We start from the raw sequence: 24,990 nt of genomic DNA, 5'->3' as shown, positions 1-24,990 counted from the left end.
ACCCGTTCCATGTGGCTGAAGGAAGTTATTTAGTAACAAACTGAAATACCCTCCTTTGACTGCCTCAGTGTGACTCTTAAATGTGGCACAGGGTTCGTGATTCAAATCTCACTGAGGGTTTCATTTAGATAGGTGGGGACATGGGAATGGAAGGGAACCTCCAAAGATTAACATAAGCATCTGGATAGGATGGTAATGAGGTTTCACTGTGGGAGAGATTTTGAAGGCCTGGAGATGGCATTGTGAGTTGTTTTGAAAGCTGCCAATTGTTGTCAGTATGTTGACAATTATTTTCAATTTGTTTTGTTTTGGTTTTTAATTGTGCAAATGTTCCCAGAAGCTTAGTAAATGAGGACATGTCCTTATAAATATTCATCTAGTATGTAAAAGCTCACATGGCCAGCTTTGGTTATGAAACCTACTTATTTGTGTTGGTGTCATTTTGCCCCTGGAAGGCCTGTGTTCTGAAGAGGTGCCCTTAGTTGTAGGATGAGGCTATTTCTCTCAATCTACAAAGAGGTAAAGCTTAGAATATGCTTCTTTTAAACTGGACGTGCAGCCTTGCAAGTGGATTTAATCCCACTCCAACACATGGCCCTGTTTGTGGACAAAGGATGCCAGAAAACAATAATGCATTCTGTATGATATTTATAAGCTCCATGCAAAACTGCTGAACCAAAAAACCTAGTCTTAAACAATTAAGATCAGGATTACGCTTGCAGAGATGTTTCATAGTTAGTTTGCTTTCATCCCTCAGGGATTTTCTTTTTCAAAGATGATGGAGATTGTTGAAACTTCTGTGTGTCCATTGCATTCAAAAAAGAGTTGGCAAAATATCATTCCGAGCGGCTCTGTGAGGTCGTCTTCTCCTTTTGTGCATGACCAGGATCAAAATTAAGTGACTTCCTCAGTGCAGTGGTGATGTGGGAGCTCTGGAGAATCATCCCAAAGCCAGTTTCTGAAAGCCAGGTGTGCACTGGCAAGGTCTGAAACAAATTGAAGGTTTTCAGCTTCTTGCTCACGTATTTGCACAAGTTCCATGGAAAATAGGAAACTTGTACCCTTACGTTTTTTACCTGCTAATAACATCTCTTCTGTTTCTGCCCATGCAATGAGAGAGAAAAAATGAGCAGTGGGTGGACTGGAGACTAGAATTCCACATGATTTCTTGATGGCTCTAATGATCTGAAATGAGCACTGCTTAGAGAGTAAGTTATCCCTCTCTGTGAACATCAGTGGCAGAATTTAGGTCTTTTGTTTCTGAAGACTGATGTTTCTAATTCTATGCACTTTATTCTGCAAACTGTTTTTCATGGACAGAAAAACGAAAATTGGAAGGATGGTAAGTTAAACCTGATGCTACAAATACTTTTTTTTTTTTTTTTCCCCAACAAGATCTGCTGACTTGTGCAAAGTAACACCTTGATTTACACCAGTTCAAGATTCAAAGCCTTCAAACTCATCTGTGGAGAGGAAATACATTAAGGGAGGTTATTAGGATTTCCACTCCTCATGTTTTTTTTCCGTGTCTTCTGTGGCCCATCTGTGAAATGGACCATAAGAGGGAAGCATAGGGAGTGGGAGATCAGCATAGTGGGAAGACAAAAACAATGAAACCTCAATGAATTGATAATGAAAGGAAGGGAGACAAAAAGACTCTGAAGTGAGCCGGGGGGAAAAGAAGGGAGAACATAATGTCCGAACACCCAGAGGAAAAGAAGGGACCACAGAACTGTCGTCCAGTTAAGCAAAATGAGGAAACGAATGAATGGGGAGAACAGCAATAAGCTGGTTCAATTTGCAGCATACAGAATTGGAAACAGAGTTTGCAGACAGGAACGGGATACATTTTGCCAGCTGTGTTTTCATTGAGTAGGATGGGACCTTGTCCTTCTTTTGCTTGGGATACAGTTAATTTTCTCCTTACTAGGTGGTACAGTGCTGTGTTTCGGATTTAGGATGAGAATAATGTTGATAACACTGTGATGCTTTGGCGGTTTCTGAGCAGTGCTTACCCTAAGTCAAGGGCTTCTCAGTGTCTTATGCTCTGCCAGAGAGGAGCTGCACAAGAAGCTGTGAGGGAGCTGGCCAGGACAGCTGCCTGGAACTGTCCAAAGGGATATTCCATAGCACAGGACATCATGCCCAGTGTATAAACTGGGGAGAGTTGGCTGGGAAGGGTTCACCCCTGCCTGGGGACTGGCTGGGCTTTGGTCAGTGGGTGGTATGCAGTTGTTTTGTGAATCACTTGTCCATCTTATTTTTTTCCCCTCTCTTTCTCTTCTTTTTTTAATTACAATTCTAATTATTTTTAATAATAGTAATATTAGGGGAGTTTAATTTTTTTTCAATTACTAAACTATTCTTATTTCAATGGGCAAGTTTTTCTCCCCCTCCCTCCCCTTTTTCCTGATTCTCCTCCCCTTCCCACTGGTGGGGGTGAAGGAGCAGCTGCTTTGGGACTTATTTGCTGGCTGGGGTTAAACCATGACAGACCTTAACCTTTGAATGGTTTACCTGTCTTCTTAGTGGCCCAACCGGAGAAATTGGGTGTGATTCAGACTGAATGAGGGAGGCAGCATCTGGCTCTAAATCTGCTGTATTCCTTCTGCTTCATATCAATGCCACAGAATAAAGTTTTGTATTAGGGAAATTGGGACCTTCATTAAAAATGTATATCACATCAGATGATATATTACTCTTCCAAACCCCGGCCCTGAACATCCAAAAATAGCCTGCCATGGACATGTGGGGCAGGTCGCAGATGCTGGTGAACAATATTTAGTGTTCCATGGGGAATGGGAGAAATGCTCTAATGAAATCACCAGCCTTGAACTAAGCTGCTTTTCTTAGGTGGCTCCCCCAGACCTCAGCAAAAAACGTGTCTGTGCAGGTTCAGCCAAGCCGCCTGTTGAATAGTTTGGCCAAATGCAGGAAGCAAGATCTTTGACCTTCTGCAGTGTCCTCATTGTAGGCGCATGCATATAATTTCCAGTAATTTAACAGGAGCTTTAGTTTGAAAAAGATTTGGGTTTTATTACTTTCATTCATCATCATTAACTCATGCCATGTGGCGGAGAGGAGGGAATGACATATTTCCGCAATTAGATTCAGTATTTTGCATGAAAAAAATGAGCTGTTACAGCAAATGCTGCTTTTGAAATAGGGACTAAAACCAGTGGAAACAAAAGTTGTGATGTGTGCTTGGAAGACAAGAGTTAAAAAAGGATATTATTTTTACTATGAAGTCTTCTTTAAGTTGTGGTTAGGAATGATTTAACCTTCTAACCTATTCCTACTGTGTACTTGGCTTATGTTCAAAAAATGTTTTCATCCAGTACCTTGATGCGCCTCTAATTTGTCTGTTAAAAATATGTTTTATTTCTGCTTACTCTTAAAAGGTGCACTGGCTTCTTCTGCTGAAAGTACCTTTGTTTAGGGCTGCTTCAGTGTGCAGGGGGAGTGTGAAATTTCATTTGATTTTAAATTCTAGTGGGTTTGCTTTGCTTGAGTTTTGATTTAGCTGAGCCCAACAACTTAACACAAAACACAGGTAGGAAAATCCTATTTCCTATGGTGCGGAATGCAAGAGGGATCAGTTCTTTGGAGTGGCTTGCTTCTGGGCTGAGGTACATTTCAAGGGCTTTAACACGCTTTGTTTTTTAACCCTTTGCTGAGCAAGCTAAGTGGCAAGGGCCTGATCCTGTTCTCCATGAAGTCAAAGGGAAGTTTGCCATTAAGACAGGAACAACATGAGGCCCAACATTGGTAATGAAACCCAAAACCAGGCAAGCTTTATGTGGTTGAATGTTCCTGCCAGCATTCCTTGGGACTGTGAGTGTGACACATGCTCCCTTGATAATCTAATGAACAATATGTGTGCACTCAGACATGTATTTTATTTTACAGAGCAGGCTGCATTTTCGGTAATTTGCCTTTTCTCCTTGTATGCATCTCATTCTCGTGGATGTTCACATGAGCCAGTACTCCTGATAGCTTTTCTGTTTTCCTTCTTGGAATGTTGGTTTTCTTTTCTGCATGTTCAATTACATGTGCACATTCATCTATCATTAGTTACTGTTCACTGGAGGATATTTTGCAGAGCTCTTTACGCAGCATTCATAATACTCTTACCCATGATTTGGATTTCTTACTGACAGCAAAAGTTCAATCCTTTTTGCTGCTGTTTTATTCATTTTATAGCTTTATCTAGATAAACTACTTGCAATTCTATAGTGGAAGTTTAGCACTTTGGTTGATTTTTTTTCCCTTCTAATTCAATTGTGCATTGAATTCTGTTCAAATTTATATTTATTTGTACTGGTTTTAAGGCATTTAAAAATGTAAGGTCCTCATTTATCAGGATTTCTCTCCTGATTGCATTCTTACGTTGTTGTCATAATTCTCACTGGATTTTTGTTGTTGTTGTTGTTACTTTCACTCTTCTTTGGAAAAATGATTCTCATTGTTTGATTATGCTTGCCAGCTCATTTCTGTTGCAGGAGAAAAAAAATGATCATTTGTGTTGCTGCACTCAATTACCTATGTTAGTAGTGAGAGTGTATGTGTGTAGCTGTGGGTGATGGGGACATGTACAGAGGCAAACTGCTATAGTTTCTCCTTGCACCATCTGCCCTCAAGACTATTTTTGGTAGAATATCCACCATGAAAAAGACCTTGAAAGTGTCACCTAAAGTTGGGTTATAATGTATTTTCTTGTGACCTCATCAAGAACATGTGAGGCAAAATTCAGACCTAGTTTCATTTCTCTCCTGCATCTTTGGAAGAACATGACTCCTGCCTCGGACCCTTATCTGTAAGAAGGTTAAAACTTGTCTTCTGCACAGAGGCTACGTGCAGGACCTCAGTTCTTACTCCTCATTTCAAACATACACAGAGGTCAGTACAAGACTGCTGGAGCAAAAACTTTCTGGTTTGGATAGATTTTCATGATGATATACTAAAACGCAGTCTCTAACATTTGGCATAGATGACAGAGAAGGAATTACACTAATAATTTATTTCTTTTACTAATAATTCATCCGGCTATTGATCTAGTTTGAGTTTGGCTCCAGCTCTGCCCTTCAGCAGCTTTTCTGTAAACAGGTTTTTCTTATCTTCATGAGTCAGGGTTTGACATTCCCACTCTGTGCTATAAATTACACCTGTGTCTCCAGTACCATGCTAATGCCTGGGATTTAGTGACAGAAGGAAGGAATTTGAGCTCAACTTTTTATCTTGGAAGGCTTTGTCTTTTCCTTTACTCAGGCTCTCTACCTCCTTCAGTGCCTTTACGGAGCAGCCTGAATAAATTAATTTCCCACCTTCTGAAATCTGTCTTTCAGTCTACCTTCTTAAGTTTTTTGGATTAAGTTTTAATTACATTTAAAGTGCAGAAGGGTTGAAAGATTCCTCATGTAAGAAGCATATCCATAGAAGCAAATAGGCTCACTACACTCAGGGAGATTATTAATACGAGGTGAGTTTACTCAAGAAATGCTAGGATCAGGCCCATGATATGGAATTTGATTTAATTCACTCATACATAATGATTACCCACAGCTCTAGCAGATGTAGTAATGACTACAATTACTTGCAGATCATTTTTTATTATGATTAAATCTGTACACGATATTATTCTTGAGGCAGCAGTTTTTAATATTCAGCTTGCTCCCCTCCCTCATCAACATTGACTGTGTACAAGGTTAGAGGCAAATCCCCAGTTCAGCAGTGAACAGCTTTTTGCCAGGAGCAGTCTTTGATTTTGGTTGGAGTCCTTTGGCATGTGCACTTAATGCTTCAGCTTCAAATTTTGGAGCATCAGAAATGCGTGTGTTTTCAAATGTATTTCAGTTGTGAAGCCCCCACCGGCTTCGAGAGAGCACTTGCAGAATAGTGTTGAGTGTGCAAATGGAACTGTCACCTGAGATGTGTAACAGTGACCAAGGACTGAAGCAATGGAGTGACCACCAACCTGACCTAGAAGTTTGATTGTCCCTTAGGAGCTTTCAGCTGACTCAGGTTGGTTTTGCTGGGGCCAGCAGATTTCTGAGTTCCACTGGGTTCTGCCCGAGTCTCTTTGCGAAAGCCTCAAGAAGTCTGCCTTTTAATTTATTCTTTTGTGAGATGAGGGTAGGAGTTAATTTGAGAGCAGAAAGACTTGAATTAAGTTGTATTAGGGAATGCTGAGGATATGCAAAAGGTCTTGTGCTTGTGGGCATATGAGAGAACAGGATTATTTGAACAGGGCATTTGCCAAATGCTTTTCATTCATGTGTGATGTTTGCCTCATCTTTTGGATTAAGCACAGCAAGTATTGCAAATAGACTCAGTGGAGATAAATATAGCTGAACATTAAAAAGTCATTTTATAAGCTTGATTGTTCTGTATTTTTGGTAAAAAATTATCATTGTTAATTGGAGGCAAGGTTAGTGAAAATCAGAAGAATATCATTGTCTGTGGACCAGCTGAAGATTTTCCAATTAAGAGAACAAGTTTTATCAGCCACCTCCTCCCTCAAAATTCCCATTTCAGCAAAATGAGATTTGTCAAAAAATACTCACCACTCTTGACTGTGGTTCTTTATCCACATAGGGAGGATCATTGCATCAAACAAAGGCATCTGTCACAGTCCTTGTCATCTGTGTTTGTTTCTGGGTTTGTTTTTGTGATGAAAGCCATGACAAAACCTCTGATTATGATGAGGCAATTTTGAAAAACAATGAATTGTGGTTGGGAGGTGGAAAGTTATTTGCCTGCAGAATTTTTACTCGCTGGGTGACCAGGAAGAACCTGTTAAGAAACATTTTGTTTCATGTTGTTTCATGGCTAATCGTCTTGGTTTCTAGTTTGCAGTAACTTTAGGCATGCTCTTGATTGACGGAAGTGACTTGAAAAAAAAAATATCTGGAAAACTGCTACTCACAAACACTTCCTGTTGTTGAAAACCTAATTTTAAACCACTGCATTGCCCTTAGGGCAATGTGATAAAGGAGAAGAAAGAGAAAAATGTATAAAAAAAGACTGATTCGCAGCAAAATGTCAAATGGTAGGTGTAGGAATCAATTCTTCGCATAAAGCAGCTGAAAAGGAGTGTCTGTACTCTTAACAATTAAATTTGTCTTAATGATTAGCTGCAGTAACATTCAGGAGCAGTGGACTCTGCAGTGATCACAAGAAAAAGATGCATGTTGCTCGATGTGGATGAATGATGTTCCAGAGTGACAAGTTGATGTCTTCAGATTGAACAAAGCCCCCTATGTTTTATAACTTTGCCTATGCTCAGAAAGGGTTACTGTGATCTGCAGTGTCTAGAGGTGTGCTAATAGCAAGGTGGGTAAGAGCTGACATGATACTCAAGGTACGGTTTTATAAAAAGTCATTGACCACTTTAAGGGACACTCTTAGCACTCTCGGCATAACTGCAAACCAGGAGGCCATTTGTCATAAAGATTATTACTAGGTGGTTAAGCACTTGAAAGGCTACCACTTGATGCAAGACCTTCCCTATAAAAGCTTGGCTATAGGTCGGTAATTCGCCAATATTCCTGGGTCAGGAGAAAGCGACTTAAGATCAGAAATAATAATAGAACATTTTAAAGCTGACAGTACAATGCCAGAAGTGGGGGAGGTATTAATAATTTTCATGGTAAAAAGACCCTATCAGGTTTAGGGGGAGGAAAAGAGTCACAAAGGAATCTAGTTGAAGATTTGAAGAGATACTTCAAAGGGCTTCATTAATATAAAAGGAAAGATTAGCCCAAGAACAAAAGAATAGGAGAGGAGTTGGCAAGTATAAAGCTGGTAGAAGAATTATAATAATGTCATACATGGGATATTTGAGTGAAAAGCTAAAAAGAAATTAAAACAAAGCTATCTTCAAACTTTTCAGGCCAATAATGTCATTGAGGATATTCTCCAAAAGTTAAGATGTGGGTTTTTACGGGGTATGGCTGTAAAACTTAATTTTCACTTTTGAACACAAATGCAGTGCTGGCACAAGGAATGATAAGAAAAGCAGCAGAGGACACAGCACAAGGTCCTGCAGGGAGCTCAGAGCTGCTTTCATACACAACCTAGGGCCGAGTTCTTAATTTCTTTGGGAATTTCATTGCTTTTGTGAGACAACAGCAACTGTAATTTCTTCTTCTAGGGCTTAGAGTGTAGTCCAAGAGCTTAATAAAACAACGTGAAGGAAAGCTCATTTGCTTGACTTTGTATGCAAGTTCACATTTGAAACTGAAGAGCAAACAGTGCCATGAGATACCCATTGTGGTTCATGAATGGAAAATGAATTATGTTGTTCAAGTATCATGTTCACTTGCATATTTCCACGTTGCAAAACAATGGCTTACAAAATACCGCACGCAGCATGCCTATAATTTTGAGTTGGAGTTGAAGGGCAATTTAGTAATATTTTGCCCAAAGGCTCCAAGCAGCATTGACACAATTTTGGCCCCTTGTGATGATCCCTTTTTGAAGACACAATAATGACCTGGTTTATGTCCCAGGGAGCTTGCAATCTAATTGAAGATCTAAGAACGCTGGTGACAAACAGGAAGGGAAAAGAAAGGATGAAGGGAAAAGGAGAATATCCATTTACCTACTGGTAGAAACAATACCTGTCACCTTTACTGCTGTGCTTACATTCAAACACTGTCCAATGCCTATGACATCCATACTACAGCAACAAGATTAATTTGGAGGTTCTGCAACTTGGGTTGACTGAGCTCTTCAGTTAGTCTAGGTGGATATAATTTCTTCTGGATTGAGGGAAAAGTTTGCCTCTAGTGTATGAAGCTTCTCTTCGTGATTGTAACTTTTTGTCAGAAAGAGCAGTTGAGATTACTTGAGGTGATGTCTGCTTTTGGATTGAAGGGGGAGGTTTTTTTCCAAGCTGCTCATAGTCCAATGCAAAAGCTGGTTCACATCCCCCATGAGAAGGCAAAGGCTGTCCTGTGTGCAAAATTTAGACTACCAAAATATCCTTTTGGAGTAAATGAGCGGGAGGCAGCAGTTCTGTTGAGCAGACCCTGTTAATTGACTTCTTTTCCCAGTGTGCACACATTTTTGGAGAGAGACACTTTAATACCCACATGCATCTCATTGCCAGCTCTTGTAAATAGTTTTGAACTATTCTTCTCCATCAACATCATGATTTCTGTGCAGGCTCTTCTCATGTCTTGATTATTTTAGCCCACTGTTCATTGTTTGCAGAGGTACTGTATACACACTATTTTTAATTGACTATCCAAAATGAATTACTGTTGCTGATTTGGTTACACTAAACCCTGTTCTGTTATCAAACAAATTTGCTGTCAAATGAAAGATCAATGTTATTGTACTATGTCCCACTTCATGGATTAAAAAGGGTGTTTATTCTAATTAAACTATCAAGAAAAGCACACAGAATGTTCAAAGAATGGGCAGCACTTACAGTCACAGCTGTTAACGAATGTGGTACATCTGATTTGAGATTAAGATACAAAGGAAGAGCGATTAGAATTCGATGAATTAAATGGGATCTGAGGACCAAGGTTACAGTTAAAGACAATAGTTTTAAACATGCCTATAAGAGAAGGTAATTTGCTATGTATGACTTAAAAGCATAAAATCTTTCAATGACGCAGTTCTGGATCAACCACATAAAATGATGATGATGATTGCCATTATAAATGGTTCTGAAGATGGTCATGTCTTATGTACTTCTTTTTGCTCTTGTGAGTAAATGTGTATGTAAGATTTCTTCCAAGATTAGAATGCATGGCCATCAATCATTTATACTAAGCACAGACAGTCCTGCTCACCTGTCATGGCATAAAGTGCATTTACTCCTTTTCTGAGCAAACTGCAGTAAGATGCTTTCTTTAGTTGTGGAATGTAGGCTTACTGGTTTAATACTTAACTTTGTTATTATTATTATTATTATTATGTTTGAGTTGTTCTGAGTTGTAAGGAAAGAGAAAAATACTTAATTGGTTTAAGTCGGTCTCACAGTACACCACACAGGGCTGTTCATTACCTTTAGGCTTTCTTAGCCTTACATACAGTCAGATAAGTTTTGGCTCCTTCTGTCTAATGCTGTTTCCTCTAATGGTTGAAGAAATGGAACATTATACTACCTAACGTGTGGGGGTCACATTAATCACAGAAAATTCTTTTAATGTCTCAGAAGTAACCGTCAAACTGGACATACTGAATCTATTTAAACTAAAGCATGCCATTTTTTATCTACAGTGATCTTTAATTCACATAAAAGGGTCAAGAAAATGTGATTAAGTGACAGTTTTAAAATGTACTATAATATTAAATAGCTTGATTAAGTGACAACTATAAAATGTAATACAATATTAAGTATCTGGCTATGTCCCAAAAGAACTTTAAAGTATTTTGAACGGTTTGGGAATTCTCTAGCCCATCATGAGTCACAAAAGAGCATTTTTATTAAACATAAACAGGTGAACTCAGGAAAAAAAACAGCAGATAATGTCTTGTCATGGTGCAAAGTGTCAGTCCTGGCTTCAAATCAGAATGACTACCTTTTCAGCAAGATCTGAAGGAAACAAATAGGACTCCTTCTGATGGTGCCACCCCCAGAGAATACAGAAACAAAGAACTCTCTGACTGAGGATGTACACAGAGTAGTCCAGTGGGTTGAGTAAACAATTTTACATTGTGTGGCTTAAAAAATAAGTTCACGTATTGCTTTCCTAGCTTTTCAAGTGTAAAGTATCTGTACAGTAAAGTGCTCGGTCACTCTGGTGAGTAGAACCCTGGGAGATCTCCAGCAAACAACAGTTTGGCTGCTATGCTTTGCACTTTGTTGAGAGCTTGTGTGTACCTTTGGGCTTGAAAAGGAAAACTGATGTGAGGAAAACGCTCTAAAGTGTGCAACTTGATCAGAATATGATCTTTGTGACTGTAGAAAGCATAGTCTTTGCAAAGAAGAGAAAGGTGATCGGTGAGGAGAATGTGATTTTTTTTTTCAGTGGGTTTATGGAGTAGCTGAAGTATTGGTTACCATGTTTGGAGAAACCAGGAGAGAGGATGTGCTACTCAGCACTTCACTCTCTGAAGTGCAGAGTTCTGAAACCTAGACCTGGGGTGCAAAGAATCTAGAGAGATTTTGGGCTCAGCTTCACGAGGAAATGTGGTCACTAATGCACGTGCCTGGGTGAGCATGAACAGTTTTGCATGAAATGGGGAATGCTGTTGTCTCACTCACCTCTTTGTACCAGATTTAATTGTCTCTTTTCGACCAGAAATTGACTATTTCACATGTGTTCCCTTGTGGTTTGAGTGCTGTTCTGTATTTTAAATTCCCTTGGAATTTTAGTTTCACAGCTTTTCCCTAGTTAAATTTCCCTTGGCAAATTTGCTGAGTTTGGGGGTGGGAATTTTGAAATTCTAGTCTGTAACACATCTAGTGGTTCACTTTCATCTACATTTGGTATTTCCTTGGTTTCCCTGAAAGCATCCAAATAGATCTGAAGGCAGCAGTTCTCATGCTAAGATATTTGAAGCAGAGTTTGGGAGGTATGGAACAGATTGATAGGAAATGTCCACGAACAGGATCATGTAGTTTGCTTAATAAAAGTCATCTGATTCTGGGTTAATAGGAACTCCAACCCCTCTGGTGAGCTGCTTTGCATGTGTGTATAATGTGGTTCAGGGTATTCACCCAGTGACTCTTCCACATGGATTCATACACAGAACAAATATGAAGGGGGAAAAAAACTGCTACACTGTTCTGACCATAAAAATCTGGAGTTTTCAAGTAAGATGCAAAACAATTTTAACACACATTTTCCAGTTTTTTCATGCTGAGTAGTGCTTTCCTTTTGCATTTTCACAAGGCCTGTGTGTGCAGAATGGGCATGGTTTTCCTTTAAATATTGTGAGCCACTCCGGAGGTGCAGCAGTATCTGTCACAGATGAAAATACTATAACTATGTTTCTTTGTAATCCATTCATTGGTTTATGGACCCCAAATCCTCAGGAGAGGGTCACAAATCCACATAATGTTCTTACATGCTGGCTTTTGCATTTGGATCTCTGATGTAGCTGACAGATGTGCAAAATCCTATCTAGCCAGATATTTCCCTTCTGACCACACAATCCGTGGAGATCGAGAACACACGTTATTCCAGCTAAAGCCTTGAATCTGGGCTAATAACTTCCACTCCTGATCTACTCATTTCAGGTGACATCCTATGAGTTGTTTTTTTTAAACATTAGTCTTAGTAAGTTCACGACAACATATTAACTTTTGCTTCCTCAGAAATGCAATAATTAAAGGACTTGTCAGCTCAGTAAGTAATAGAACATAAAGGAAACTCTGATCCAGCTACTCTGCTGCAAAATTTTAAATATAAACTTTTATGTTGCTGATGTGAGAAGCAAAGGAATTGTCACAGCAGATGAGCTGTGAGATTCATCAAGACTGCTATGGCCTGTAGAGAAATATTCAAGAGCTGAGGCTCCAGATCTAGGAAGGATCTAGGAAGCTTGAAATTTGGTCTCTGCCAGTCAGCATTGAGTTTCAGTTTTAAGATACAACTGTCCCTGTAAGAGGAGACTCCAAGCTTTGTGCTGGAGTGTCAGGAACGCCAGCAGAGATGCTCCAACCTGCTGACTCTGCCATAGACATGGTTACCTCGGGGGCTGGGCTCGTGGATATGGTAACTCCTTAAATGTTTGCAGTTAAACATGCCCGAGTTTGCCTGTCAGAGACAAGGTAGTTGGCTTGTATGGGTAGGAGTCACCTTGAACATCCACCCACCTGCACTGTAACATTAGCAACATTAACAACATTAACATAATTATTGGAGTGGATTTGTTTATGACCTTAAAATATTAATTTCTACAGTGGAAAAACCAAGCCAACCAAAAAGAACTCAACCCCTCAGAATTCACAGATTTCAGCAACTGCACTGCTCCTAAGTAAAAAAAAAAAAAGGAAAACTAGATTGTCTCCATCCTTAAAACAAAACTCTATGCTTCATTTGAGAGGAAGAGCTTATGAATGTTTGAACCAAAGAGGCTAACAGGAAATATATTTGAATTTTTGTAGGTAATATGCACAGCTATTAGAAAATGCTATAGTCATATTGGTGTTGTTCTGTGGGGTGTTTTTCATCAGCTGCTGATTTTCTCTGAGGTGCTTTACCCACAGAGGGAGAAATGGGATTTCTCATGTGCTGGTTCATTTTCACACAACTCCCTCCATCTCCACTGTCATTTGTGGAGATAAAGGTGATCCTGTAGAGGAATAGGTGCTTGCTCAAGGACTCACTGGAGTTAATCTCAGCATTTCAATAGGCAAAAGGTGACTCATTCTGAAGAGAACAACTGACTGGATTTTAAGGCTGGCTAAGCAATCACAGCTTGTGGAGAAACCATAGCAGAGTGAAGAAAGAAGCCGTCAGAACAAACTCCATCAAGGACTGGGTTGCTTGAGGAGTGCAAGGGAGGGTGAAAACAATATTCATGTGTAGAGAATGACTCCCACTAGGAATTACCAACCTGTTCTGCTTGTGGAGCATCACACGTATGTCCATGAGGGCAAAAAAGCCCAGCCTGTTTCTTTTTCAGCCAGTGACATGTTTGCTGGTAATGTATGCACAGCATGGTTGTTTGCTTTATGATGAATCCAGGCAGTGAGCGAAGATAAACACCTACCAAGTAATAGCCATCCCCACCTTCCTTCAATCAAATAGCTGTCACTTGGGTCTTGCATTATTTTCTAGGCTAACTAGGATGATCCTGAAAAATATGAGCTCCTATCCTTGAGTAATTCTGAAGCAAATTGAAATCCATGCTGGGAACCCGATGTGCTTGCTTTAGCTGACTTGCTAGCAGCATGTAAATTATTTTAATTACAACTTGTGTTTGATACACTACAAGACTTGGTCCTACAATGCTCTAACAGTCCAAGTGCCTGAAATTTGCTTGTAGGGGGATGTGCACAGGTTTCTGTAAGCCTTTAAAACCGAACTGTAGGGGCCTGATCCAAAATCCTTTGAACTGAAGGGAAAAAGCTTTTATCATCTTGGGCTCAGAGTGAGGGATTTGTTTTGACTAAGTCCATCTTTTCTTCTCCTTCAGTACTTCTCTGGTTTCTATTTTATGTATTCTGAGTTCAAGTGGATCTGATAAAATTTTTCCCAAATGTTCTTCCTCTGTGAATTGACTGTTTCAAATATGAGGGATATTATTTCTGACTGGCTGCATAAGTCACCTGCTGGTGTTTCTATTCTATGATTGGATGTCTAGAAATATTCTTCCAAAGTAAATAATGACATTTGCTATGACATTTGTTTTCAGCAAACATTTGTGCCAGGAAACCAGATTGTATGGCTGAAGCAAATGATTATTTTTATCTGCATTAGTCACCCAAATCTAATTTTAAATCTAAGGAAGAGAGAGGTGGGAGTTTGCCTGATTTGTGCTAATCTTAGTTGAAGACGTATGTTAGTGCTTCAAAGTCAGATTCTTTTAGTACTCGATAATCAATAAAAAAGTCAAAACACAATGTGAAAATATTTTTCCATTGGCAGTAACAAATTATTTTTATTATTTTTTACTACACTTTCTATCTTTTGATTTGTTTGGGTGCTATTGGTCAAGATTGCTGAAATGACACTGGGAGCTTTATTAAAATAATAGAGTCTGGGGTTTTCAAAGGGACCCAAAAGAGGAGAGCCTCCCATTGAAATTCTATGGAGTAACCTGTACTGTCAGGATCTTGCATTATAGTCTGTTTTGTGAATGCATTTTTGAGGCTGTGTTGTACTGCAGACATAAATATTTATAGCTGGGGCTCTGATCCTGCCTTTGCTTATGCATGTGTCTAACTTAAACACATGTGAGTATTCCCCTTGGCTCCAACAGGGCTATTTGCATTCATAAAACTGAGGATGTATCTGGTATTTTTTCATCAAATTGCTAATAATTCTACTGTGTTAAACTGCATAGTGGGTGAAAAACACCTCTACCTGGGATAATTAGGTTCTGTATCAATTGACGCTTCTGTGACCTTCACTTGTCTGCTCCCAGGACAGCAAACCTGAGCTGCCACACCTCCTCGGACACACTGACCACTTATTCATTCATTCATTCCTATGAATTTTTTATAACCACTGTCTTTGTAAGACACAAAGCAAAGAGACAGATGCAAAGTTGGCCATCAGTTTTCTAATGGAGCGAGAGCATAATTAATCAGAAATAACACCTAAGAATAACTGGTGCAGAAGGGTATTTCCCAGGGAGGTAACGTGGATGTAAGTCAACTTGTGTTAATCACACGATAAGATTAGTGACAGTTTGCCTTTGCAACCTTTTAGATTTGTTAGCCAGCAACTTTCTAGCTAATTATTCAGATTTGTGGTTTTGTTTTTTGTTTGTTTGTATTTGGTTTTGTTTTTTTTAATAAGGTTGAATGGAACATTAGGTCAGGGATCAAAAGTCACTGGGTCAAACAGAAATGCTGGAAAACATTTCTGATGGTGATGAAAGACAAATTATTTGCATGGAGACAGGGACAGAACGTCACCAGAACAGCAAGTGTTGCGTCCCCTTGACAGTTCTGACAGGATTATTAATGTACTGCAAGCAGGCATCAGGGCTGAGCCAGGGTGTGAAAACTGTGTCATGTTTACTGCCATTAGTGAGTGGCACTAAATGGGGTCATAACTTTCACTTCAGACTCCTTCAAAAGATCCCTTTTGGAACTTGTACGGCTGAGAATGGGCTAAAACTTGGAGCTGTTCTAATTTCTTTTTTACTGGCCATGTGGCAATGCCATAAATAAACCCAAGAATATGCTGGTGTGCAGATTATATATTTTTTGTGACCAGGATATTGTGTCTAATGTCTGTGTCCATCTTAGTCTGGGAGCAGTCTTCTGTTATTCATTGTTTATCCCACAGTATTCCTAGCTGAGAGATAAGGCAATGGACGATCACATCTTATCACATTTTACCTTTTTTTTTTTTTTTTTTTTTAAACACCTTTTTCTCAGAAGATTTTAGTTATGATTTTCACTGTTATTCACAGCTGTTAGCAAGTGCTTACAGGTAAATGTGTGTTTTGAGCTGTTTTCTGAAAAAATGAGACCTTTAAGCACATGCTTGAGTGCTTTCCTGAACCCAGACCTAAGAGAGGTTTGATTAGAAAAAGATGATGCTTTGCCCACATATATAGTAGTGCTTTTGTTTCCTCCTGAACAGTAAGCTGGACATTTGGACTTGGTTCACTTGGCGCTAATGATACATGACCCTGCAGGCTGTGGTCTCAGCTGGCTTCCATTTTGGGTTTGCAATTTCCTCTGCAAATTTTATAATGGCTTTTTGAGTTGGTGATGAAATCTTATTTCTCTGTCTGTAACTATCTGAATGTGAGTGCTGGCCATCGAGAGATTAGCACGTACGGAGAGAGCGTGCCTGTTGCTGCAGGATGCTGGTGTACAAAGGACAACTTGGACACAGCTATGTGTTTGCACTCCTCTGGTCTACTCCTCCTTAGGAGAACCCTCTCTTTTCCACTTCAATTTCTTGCAAAATCCCATGTGGAGATCTCCTTTGCTGTCTGCTCTTGGTTGTCCAGGAGTCATCTCTCTCTCGTTCCTTATCATCCATCAGAGTATTCCATTTCCTTCGCTGCAGTGTTTGTGTTGCCTATCTCCTTTCACAGTAGTGACTTTCTCAGGTGCTCAAGGGGCTCTGGAGTGGTGCAGTTAATGCTGTCACTCTTTTCTGCTCATATACAATTGGATACTTTCCAGTCTTTTCAGAAGAGTTTGTTTCCTACCACCTCCAGCATGATGAGGAGTGTAATAGAAACACTTAAATTATTTGGATTGACTTCCACAGCACAATGTGCAGGACATGGTAAAAATAATTCTCTTGTGACCTTGGTTACAGAAAACATTGATACCTACCACAAAATCAACTTGTATGTAATATCACCTTTTATAATGCCCCCAATTTGAGAGTGACTATATGTTGCTCTGTTTTCTCTCTTGTGTTTTCATCTGAACTGTTTCTTCTTATCACTTGTTTTGTGTGTTCAGTCTTAATTCCTTTTATATATCAATAGATATTTACGTGGCATAGCTCTTTCTCCAACCACATATTTACTGTGGGCTGAAGTCCACTGTGCAAAGGTCTGTGACACTCGGGGTTAGAGCAAGAGAAGATTTTGGACTTATAGGCCATCTAATATAGGTGCAGTCTTAAAGGCAAAACTCTTGTTTTGATTGGATGGTGTTCCCACAATCCATGCCTTTGGCAAAATGGGTAGGAACAATTTCTTGAGTGGTAGGGAATGCTAAATTCTCAGGAAAATGAAAACCCTCCCCAGTATTAATTTGGTTGTGCAGAAGAGAAACCGAGTGTGTTTTCTTGACCCTGGTTAATGTGATCCAGTGATCTTGCTGGTTCTTCAGTTTATTGAATGGTGGTGGGAGATTATTTGAGCAAGACCTGAATTTCTACTCTAAACCCCAAATTGTCAGTCCTTCTTAAAAACCCATAAAGACACTGAAGTTGCACAAATTCTTTCTCTTTAGACAAGTCTCTGTTTCTACCCTAGGGAGTAGGGCTACTTTTTGAATTACTGTTGTAACCACAGAAGAAAGTTTTGAGTTTACATAAAAGTAGACCAGAACTAATAAGAGCCATGAGCTTTGTTGGGGATACACTGATTTGCTTCAGTTGGATGCCAGATAGAACTACTGTCTCAGTCTGAGCATCTCTTTGCTTTCCTTGTTTAACTCAGACCGTGGATCCACCATCTGATTCTCCATATCTGAGCAAATTCTGCTTTGTGTTCGTGCTCTCCCCCATTCTGCTTTGCGCCTGGTGCTTGGTTGAAACAAACAGCTGATGAACTGTGGTACAGTAAGTGTACAGATGTTCTCTCAGCATGCCAGCCTGCACTTGAAATGCTCCTCTCCATAACTGTATATCTTGCACCTTTACTATACTTGGGATTACTTGTAGCTGCTGAGCCTGGTTTTGTGTAGGAGAGCTCTGGTTGTGCAGCAGAGGTTCATGTCAGCTCCCTGGGTTTTTCTCCGCAGGTTAGCAATGCTTCACAGATTTCTCTCTAAACACAAAACTCCTACAACAGCACGAAATGTTTTGCGGAACAGTGTGGACACGAGGAAAGCGGAAGAGGTTAGGCTTTGGTTTGATTCTTTATCTGCCCTCCACTTGTATATGAAAACAGATGCCATCCGTGGCATATACTTACAGAAATATTCACCCTGCTTATACTCTAGAATGCATTTTCACAGCAAAATCTTCTAAGCTTCCAACACACAAAACCTCTAAGAACTAATTTTCTCCTTAGAATTATTTGACAAGCTCATCAGTTGGGCAATGATTTTCTTTAATGTTCTTTTCTCTCTCTCTCTCCCTTTTTTTTTTTTTTTTTTTTTTTTTTTTTTTTTTTTTTTTTTTTTTTTTTTTTTTTTTTTTTTTTATGTAATTCCTCTCTGGAGTTTTATGCCACAAGAGGTAGCCAAAGATCAGGTATTAATTTCCACCCAAGAATGTTTGTTTATATCTTCCAGATAAATTAAAATATGATTCAGTGCATCATCAGGCTGTAAATTACAATGCTAGGGAATGTTAATGGTTTTATAGGAGCCAGGACCAAAATTTATATGAAGACTGTTGATCTGTTTGGGAGTGTTGTGTTAGGTTCATCAATTTTTCTTGGGCTGACCTAATAATTACCTTCATCAGGGCAAGGCTTATGCACCTTAAATTCCTACTTGCTTTGTTAGTTTATACTCTAACCTGGTTTTGCCAGCACTTCAAATACAGCTGTGTTTGGATGTGGTGGAGGGGGGTAAATAATGAAAACAGGACAGTTTTTCTGGAGGGAATCCTAAAAAAAAAGCCCTCACAGAAGGAATTTCATTTTAGTATGTTTCCATGCTATTACAATAAAATACTTTTTTGAGCTGTGTTTAGTTTAGCCTCTGTGGTGTTAAAGCATTGGAGGTGTGTGTATTCCAGACTTCATGGTGGGCTAGATTGCGCTGGGTGTCACTGAATTTCAGGCCACTGCGTCCTGACCTTCCTGTTACTAAACTTCTGTCCCCTTTGTCTGCCCTGCCCTGTCACAGTTCCCACCTTTCCTATGGAATGATACAGCTTGCTTTGGTAGTAGGCAAGGCATGTAGAGCAGGAGAGGCTAAGGTGTATCTCCATCCCTAGTTGCTGACGAGGGGCAGATCTTTGTAGGTCAGCTGAGAGGTTTTATTGAAGTGGCTGAAAAAGTTTTCTCAATCTAAATAAACAAAGATTTATACTTTGTGGGTGTTACCAGTCACTACTGCTAAAAAGTAATTACTTATTTCAAATTTTAAAAGTTCAAAAATCAGAGTTGCAGAGTGGTTGAGGTAGGAATTGGTCTCTGAAAACTGTCTAGTCCAACTAACCCTGCTCAAAGCAGAACGGTCAGGACCATGTAGAGTGGGTTTTTTAATATCTCCAAGGATGGAGACGGCACAAAGTTCTGGGCCCCTTGTTTCACTGTTTAACCACTCTCACAGTAATAGTGGTTTATGTTTAAATGGAGTTTTCTGCATTTCAAATTGTGCCAGCTGTCTTTTGGGCAGCTCTGGGAAGAGGCTTTGTCACTGGGCACCTCTGAGAAGAGCCTGCCTCCATCTTCTTTACTGCCCACTACAATCCCCATCAGATATTTATGTACATGTATAAGATCCCCTGAATCTTCTCCAGTCTGCCCAACCCAAGACACCTCATTTTCTTATCTTTCTGAGTGTAACCTTAGTGTGTGAGACATAAAAACCCCAGGCAGAGTGCAATGAAAGTTGAGGAAGCTTGCTAATGTAAAACCTGTTCTATTGAAGCACGGATAGAGGTTAATGCAGGGAGCACCGACCTGTTCTACATAGAGAGTAAGACCAGAAAATTTTGGCAGCATCCACTTGAGCTAAAAGGCATGAAATCTTAGAGTCATTTTACATTATGAGCATCCCTATACACCACTGAAACCAATAGGTTTTTGCCTAGAAGAAGCTGTAGAAGTTTTGTGCAGTTTTGTCATTCTCATCTCGGTGAAAAGGCACTCTCTCAGAGCTTCCAGCATTCTGCTTTGGGATATCTTAAATGTGTAAGGTTTTTGCAATGGTAAAACCACCAGCAGTGGTGTTCTGTAATTGCTAAGCTGACTCTTGCGAGCTGTGATTTTTTTAAAAATTTATTATTATTATTCCAATTAGCAGTCAACAGCTAATGGCACATAAGTCTGTATTTGCAAAGGTTCTGCACGAGAACTGGCTGGCAGGTTAAAGTGCTTGACCTTTTGGGGGAAAAGGAGACTTTTTTTCTGGAAATTACTTGCCTTTAAGGACCAGTTGCAACTGTTTGACTTCAATAACTTGCTTTGCATGGAGAAGGTGATATGCTAGGCAGGTATACAAGCCATGTGGCCTCTTCATGTCAGTGAGTTCTGCTGTGTAAACACCGTGAGTTCCTCCAAATACCATTAGAAAGGAAGAGGGAACATTCTTGTTCAAAAGTCTACAAAGATAAGAGAAAAGACTAATTATTTTGAAGAGTGGAGGATAGCTAATGGGCAAGGAGGCCCAAGTGGTTGAGGGAGCACAGTATTCATGTATGGGCCGGTAGCATTATTGGCAACAGCAAACTTTTTACCTCCTTACTCTGGTCTTTCACTGTTTGAGCTGGAAAGCTGCTCAGAGTAGAGGATGAAGAGCCTGCAAAGTAGATGCAGTGTCAAGTCTTCATGAATTTAGTGTCCTTTAATGTTAATCCTGAAGATAAAGGGGCACGTTAGAACAGAAGAATCCCTTAGGTGTGAGATCTGGTCAAGGCAAAGAGCAGAGCATCTCCCTTCTGGTTTTTTTTGCAACCCTGGTAGGTGGAAATTTCTGTTCAGGAAAGATGCACAGGAGCTGTCTGGATGTTAATGGGTTGACACATGCCCAGTGTATCAAGCAGAATAAATCAAGTAGAGCCTCAGCACCCATGCTTCTAGAAGTAAACTGTGCTTGTAGTGGTTTCTTTCCCTCATTAACTGACACCAGCTCCTGCTAGTTAATTCAATTTAGATATCTCTCCCCTTTCTCAGATGTTTCAGAGCATGGAATTGGTGGTCTCCGGGTCAGGTATTAAGGACAGGACTTAAAACGAAAAATACTATTTTTCATTTAGAAATTTTCTTTCATTCCATTTCCCATAAAGTGTGGTGGAGGGGAGAGAGAGCCTTGAGCCTGCACTGTTGACTGGTTAGTGACCTTTAGCAATTTACAAAAGCTATTTCCTCACCTATGGAATGAGGATAATGATACTTTTAAGTCTACTCAAAAAAAATTACATTGGGGCATGATATTGTTGAACTCCTACTATAGCAAAAAGAACAAATCTTTAGTATGGAAGAAAACTTTCTGAAGACTTAGAAATCAGTGGAGAGAAATGAATCTTTAAAAATATGTTATTTATAAAAATCTTTAAATTGAGACAACAGGGAAAAATTGGAATGATCTTTTTTTTCCCCCCCCTCCCTCTTTTCCTCCCCCTCCACCCCCTGGTGTTTACTTTTCAACATGGTGTTGAAGTGGGTTTTGCTTTTGTCTTTAATCAGTTCAACCTCCAAGTTCTTCAGTGCTTCAGCGCTGCAGAAGTCTCCACTTTTTCCAAAACAACTCTTTGCTCTGGAATTTTTTGCTTTAAAGTCATAGGAACGTGTTGCTTCTTGTAACACGCTGGGAAACCTCATTTGACAAAAATCTATCATTTCAGCCAAATTTGAGATGACAGCACTGGCGGTAAAGTTGCAACAAAAAAATGACAGAAACCAGACAATTATAAGCTGAAGTAGATATTCTCTTCTTATCCAGAGTGTCACGGAAGAGACTTCATAGCAAAGGAATGTTGCTCAAATTCCAATCTGAAGCATCTGTTGATCACTCAACAGGTGGTGTTTGTACCAAATTTGAGAGGGAGCAACTATTACAATCCTGTCATTAGCATGGCAGTAGTGGTGTTTTGTTAAAATTCAAGCTTCTGAAGTCAAGATGTTATGTGACAATCTTATCTTTCATTAAATCATGAGGTCCCAAGGCTTTCAAGAGGACTTAAAAGTAGGAACCTCAAAGCCTCAATAAACCCCACAAGAAAGTAGGAAAAATACAATTGCTTTGGTTCCTTATTTAAAGGACATGTAAACATGTAAGGTACTCTTTGAACTATTAAGAAATCCAGAAGATTATTTTTAACACTCAGGGCAGTCTGTTTGGGAATGTGTGTGTGTGTATGTGTCATCTCCTTGTAAAGCCATTATTCAATCTCTTCCCTCTTGACTTTCCTCTGTATTTGGGACAAAGCCCATCCTGGAAGATGGGTATGTATTTTGTCACTGAGATTTATATCTCCCCATGTCATCAGCAGGAATCACCTTTCTCAGATCCCTAGCAAGCCCTCTCTTCTAATCTCCATTCCAATTCAGTCTCATGATGAACATCTATTTCTTCTGGGCAAATTATAACTCACTCATATGAGTGCTGACTACCAACTGGCTCTAGTGAGAGCTGCTCTGGTGCTCCTTTTCTACTTCAAAGTAGCCCTTGAGGTGGCGCAGTCAGTTTGTGGAAGATCATCCCAGTGGGACGATATCAGGTGCTGTGCGAAACCATAGAAAACACACTGAAATATTCCTTCAAATTCTTGGACTTCTTTAAGCACTTCTTTAAGCCAGGGCTAGACAGCAGTGGATAGTCAGGCTCTCTGGAGACAGCGCTGTTGAGTTTACTCTCTCAGACAATGCTCTGGGCAAAAGCTCAAGGAACAATATGGTTGTTTGTTAGGGCTATTCTTATTGTCTTATTATAGGGAGATGATATGATGTTACAGGGAGTGCCTTGACTGGGGATGTCAGGATAAAATCCTACATACTGTAAGAATGACTTTGGGGGCAGTCCCCCTTCAGCTCTATTCCTTTTTCCTGTTTCTTGTAACATCCCTGCCTGCCAAACTGATCTGTCCAGTAGATGCAGATAAATAAGATGTCTTCACAGCAGATTTTCCAGGCCCAAAACATGCTCAACATTATGCCCATTGCTGGTGATGCTTCATCATCAGCCTGGAAGGGACTGGAGTCACTTCTTCAGTGCCTAGGCATGAAATCTCTGAGACCACATCCTGAAATCCATAAGACTATTTGGGAAACAACACTGCTCTGAGCATTGATCTGTAGGATGGTCACACTGAGTAGCATTTCTTAAGCTGCATCTGTAGAGTTTATTCAAGAAGTAGCTTGTGATGATGTGGCTGGTTTTGGTAGGGTTTGGGCAGGCCTTCCAACAGCAGCTGTCTTCATCCTCTTCTCACCTCTGTCGTGCAGCTGGAATGAAACACTTAATTGCCAAATCTATTTTGATTGAAATGACATCCTTTAAATGTCTCTAGCTGTTCCAGAGTCTGAAATAGGCCTAGAGTTTTGGCAGCAGGAAGTAGTGTGCCTAATTAGCTATTCCCGGTGGACACTGTATTTATAAAGCTAATCTCATTTCCTTCCACGCCTTCTGAGGATGATAAGATGCCCTTGTGATTTTCATTGTGTGTAAGAATAAAAAGCCCATTCAGGTGTTTACCTTTCTGTTTCCCTTCTTCAGGCAGCGATGCTGGTTATGTGTTATGGACCAGCTCAAAGATAAGCTCTTGCTGTTCCATAACTGACTGAATGGCAGAGTTCCCGTGCTCTCCAGTAGGTGTGTATGCTCAGTGTTTGGTGTTTGACCAAAGTACAGGTGTTTGTTGTCAGAAGAAGACGTTTTCAATCATAAGTTTTGAGTCGTTCTCGCTAACAGGCTTTTCAGCAGGAGAGCTGTGCTTGTGGCAGGGCTTGATGAGCCTGGATTGGGTCCTCAGGCTTCCAGGCAGCTGTGAAGATGCTGGGTAACACCAGTGGATGCTGTTCTTGAAGAAAGGAAAATTTTGGGGTAAGCATGTTTATTTACTCCTGTTTGTTGATTTTTTGGGGTTTGGTTTTGGGGTTAGTTTGTTTGTTTGTTTTTTAGAATTATGCATCTGATTTCATTGACCAGACTCGTAAAGGGACATTTATGTCATGTTCGAATCTGGAGCAGCTGTCCCTGTACAGGTTGCTTTCAGGATAGGTTTTCAATAGGGTTCACAACAAAAGCAAGATTTTCAAAGCGCTCCTGGCTGGATTTTCTCCAGGACTCAGCCAGCCAGGATACTTAGCTTGGTGACTATCTGGGTGCTGATCTGTCTTTAAAAAGTGTATCCCAGGTGTTGGTAATATCTTCAGGAAAGTTTGGGAATAGTGTTGATGGGCTCACTTCTGTCCCCTGTGTGGATTCCATCTCCAGATTACAAAACACTGAGCAAAGCATCTTCTGTCAGGCAGGGTTTGCAGAACATACAGGTAGAGCTCTTCACCCTCAATGGTTTTGAGTGAGGTAATGCTGGAAAAAGAAATTCCCTCTTGGCATTGCCTATTCTCTGGTATACATGAAGTTACTTCTTTAGTGTGTTTTGCTTATGGGTGTCAAGCAGTGATGTGTCACTCCTTCGTAAATGAATGTATATTACACCTCGCTGATCATGGACAAGTGCCAGAAAAATGCATCATTAGGCAAAAGAGGGAGAGAGGGTATTTCAGTGTAACAAGATTCCTACTTTTGGAGATTTGTTGGGGTGTTTGCTGTGTTCAGCAAAGACCAAGCTTTCTCTTGAAAGATGAAATTCCTGAAAAGACCTCTGTCAGCACATGGCTGATGCGTTGAGGCAGGTTCCCTCTGACCTGTCTGAAGGCAGCCAAACTAAAATTTTCACAATAGCACAGAAGTGAACCTCCTTTCACAGAGAAGTGTTTTCTGCACACCACACATGTGAATATATGCACATATTGTCCTTTTTTCATCCCTTTCTGGGGAGGAGGGAACGGGGTGTCCATTAAATTTTC

The sequence above is a fragment of the Empidonax traillii genome, unplaced genomic scaffold, assembly GCF_003031625.1.
Source record: "Empidonax traillii isolate 1590-97213 ecotype Southwest subspecies unplaced genomic scaffold, ASM303162v1 scaffold41:size1892772, whole genome shotgun sequence".
Taxonomy (NCBI): domain Eukaryota; kingdom Metazoa; phylum Chordata; class Aves; order Passeriformes; family Tyrannidae; genus Empidonax; species Empidonax traillii.
This window is presented reverse-complemented; position numbering follows the sequence as displayed.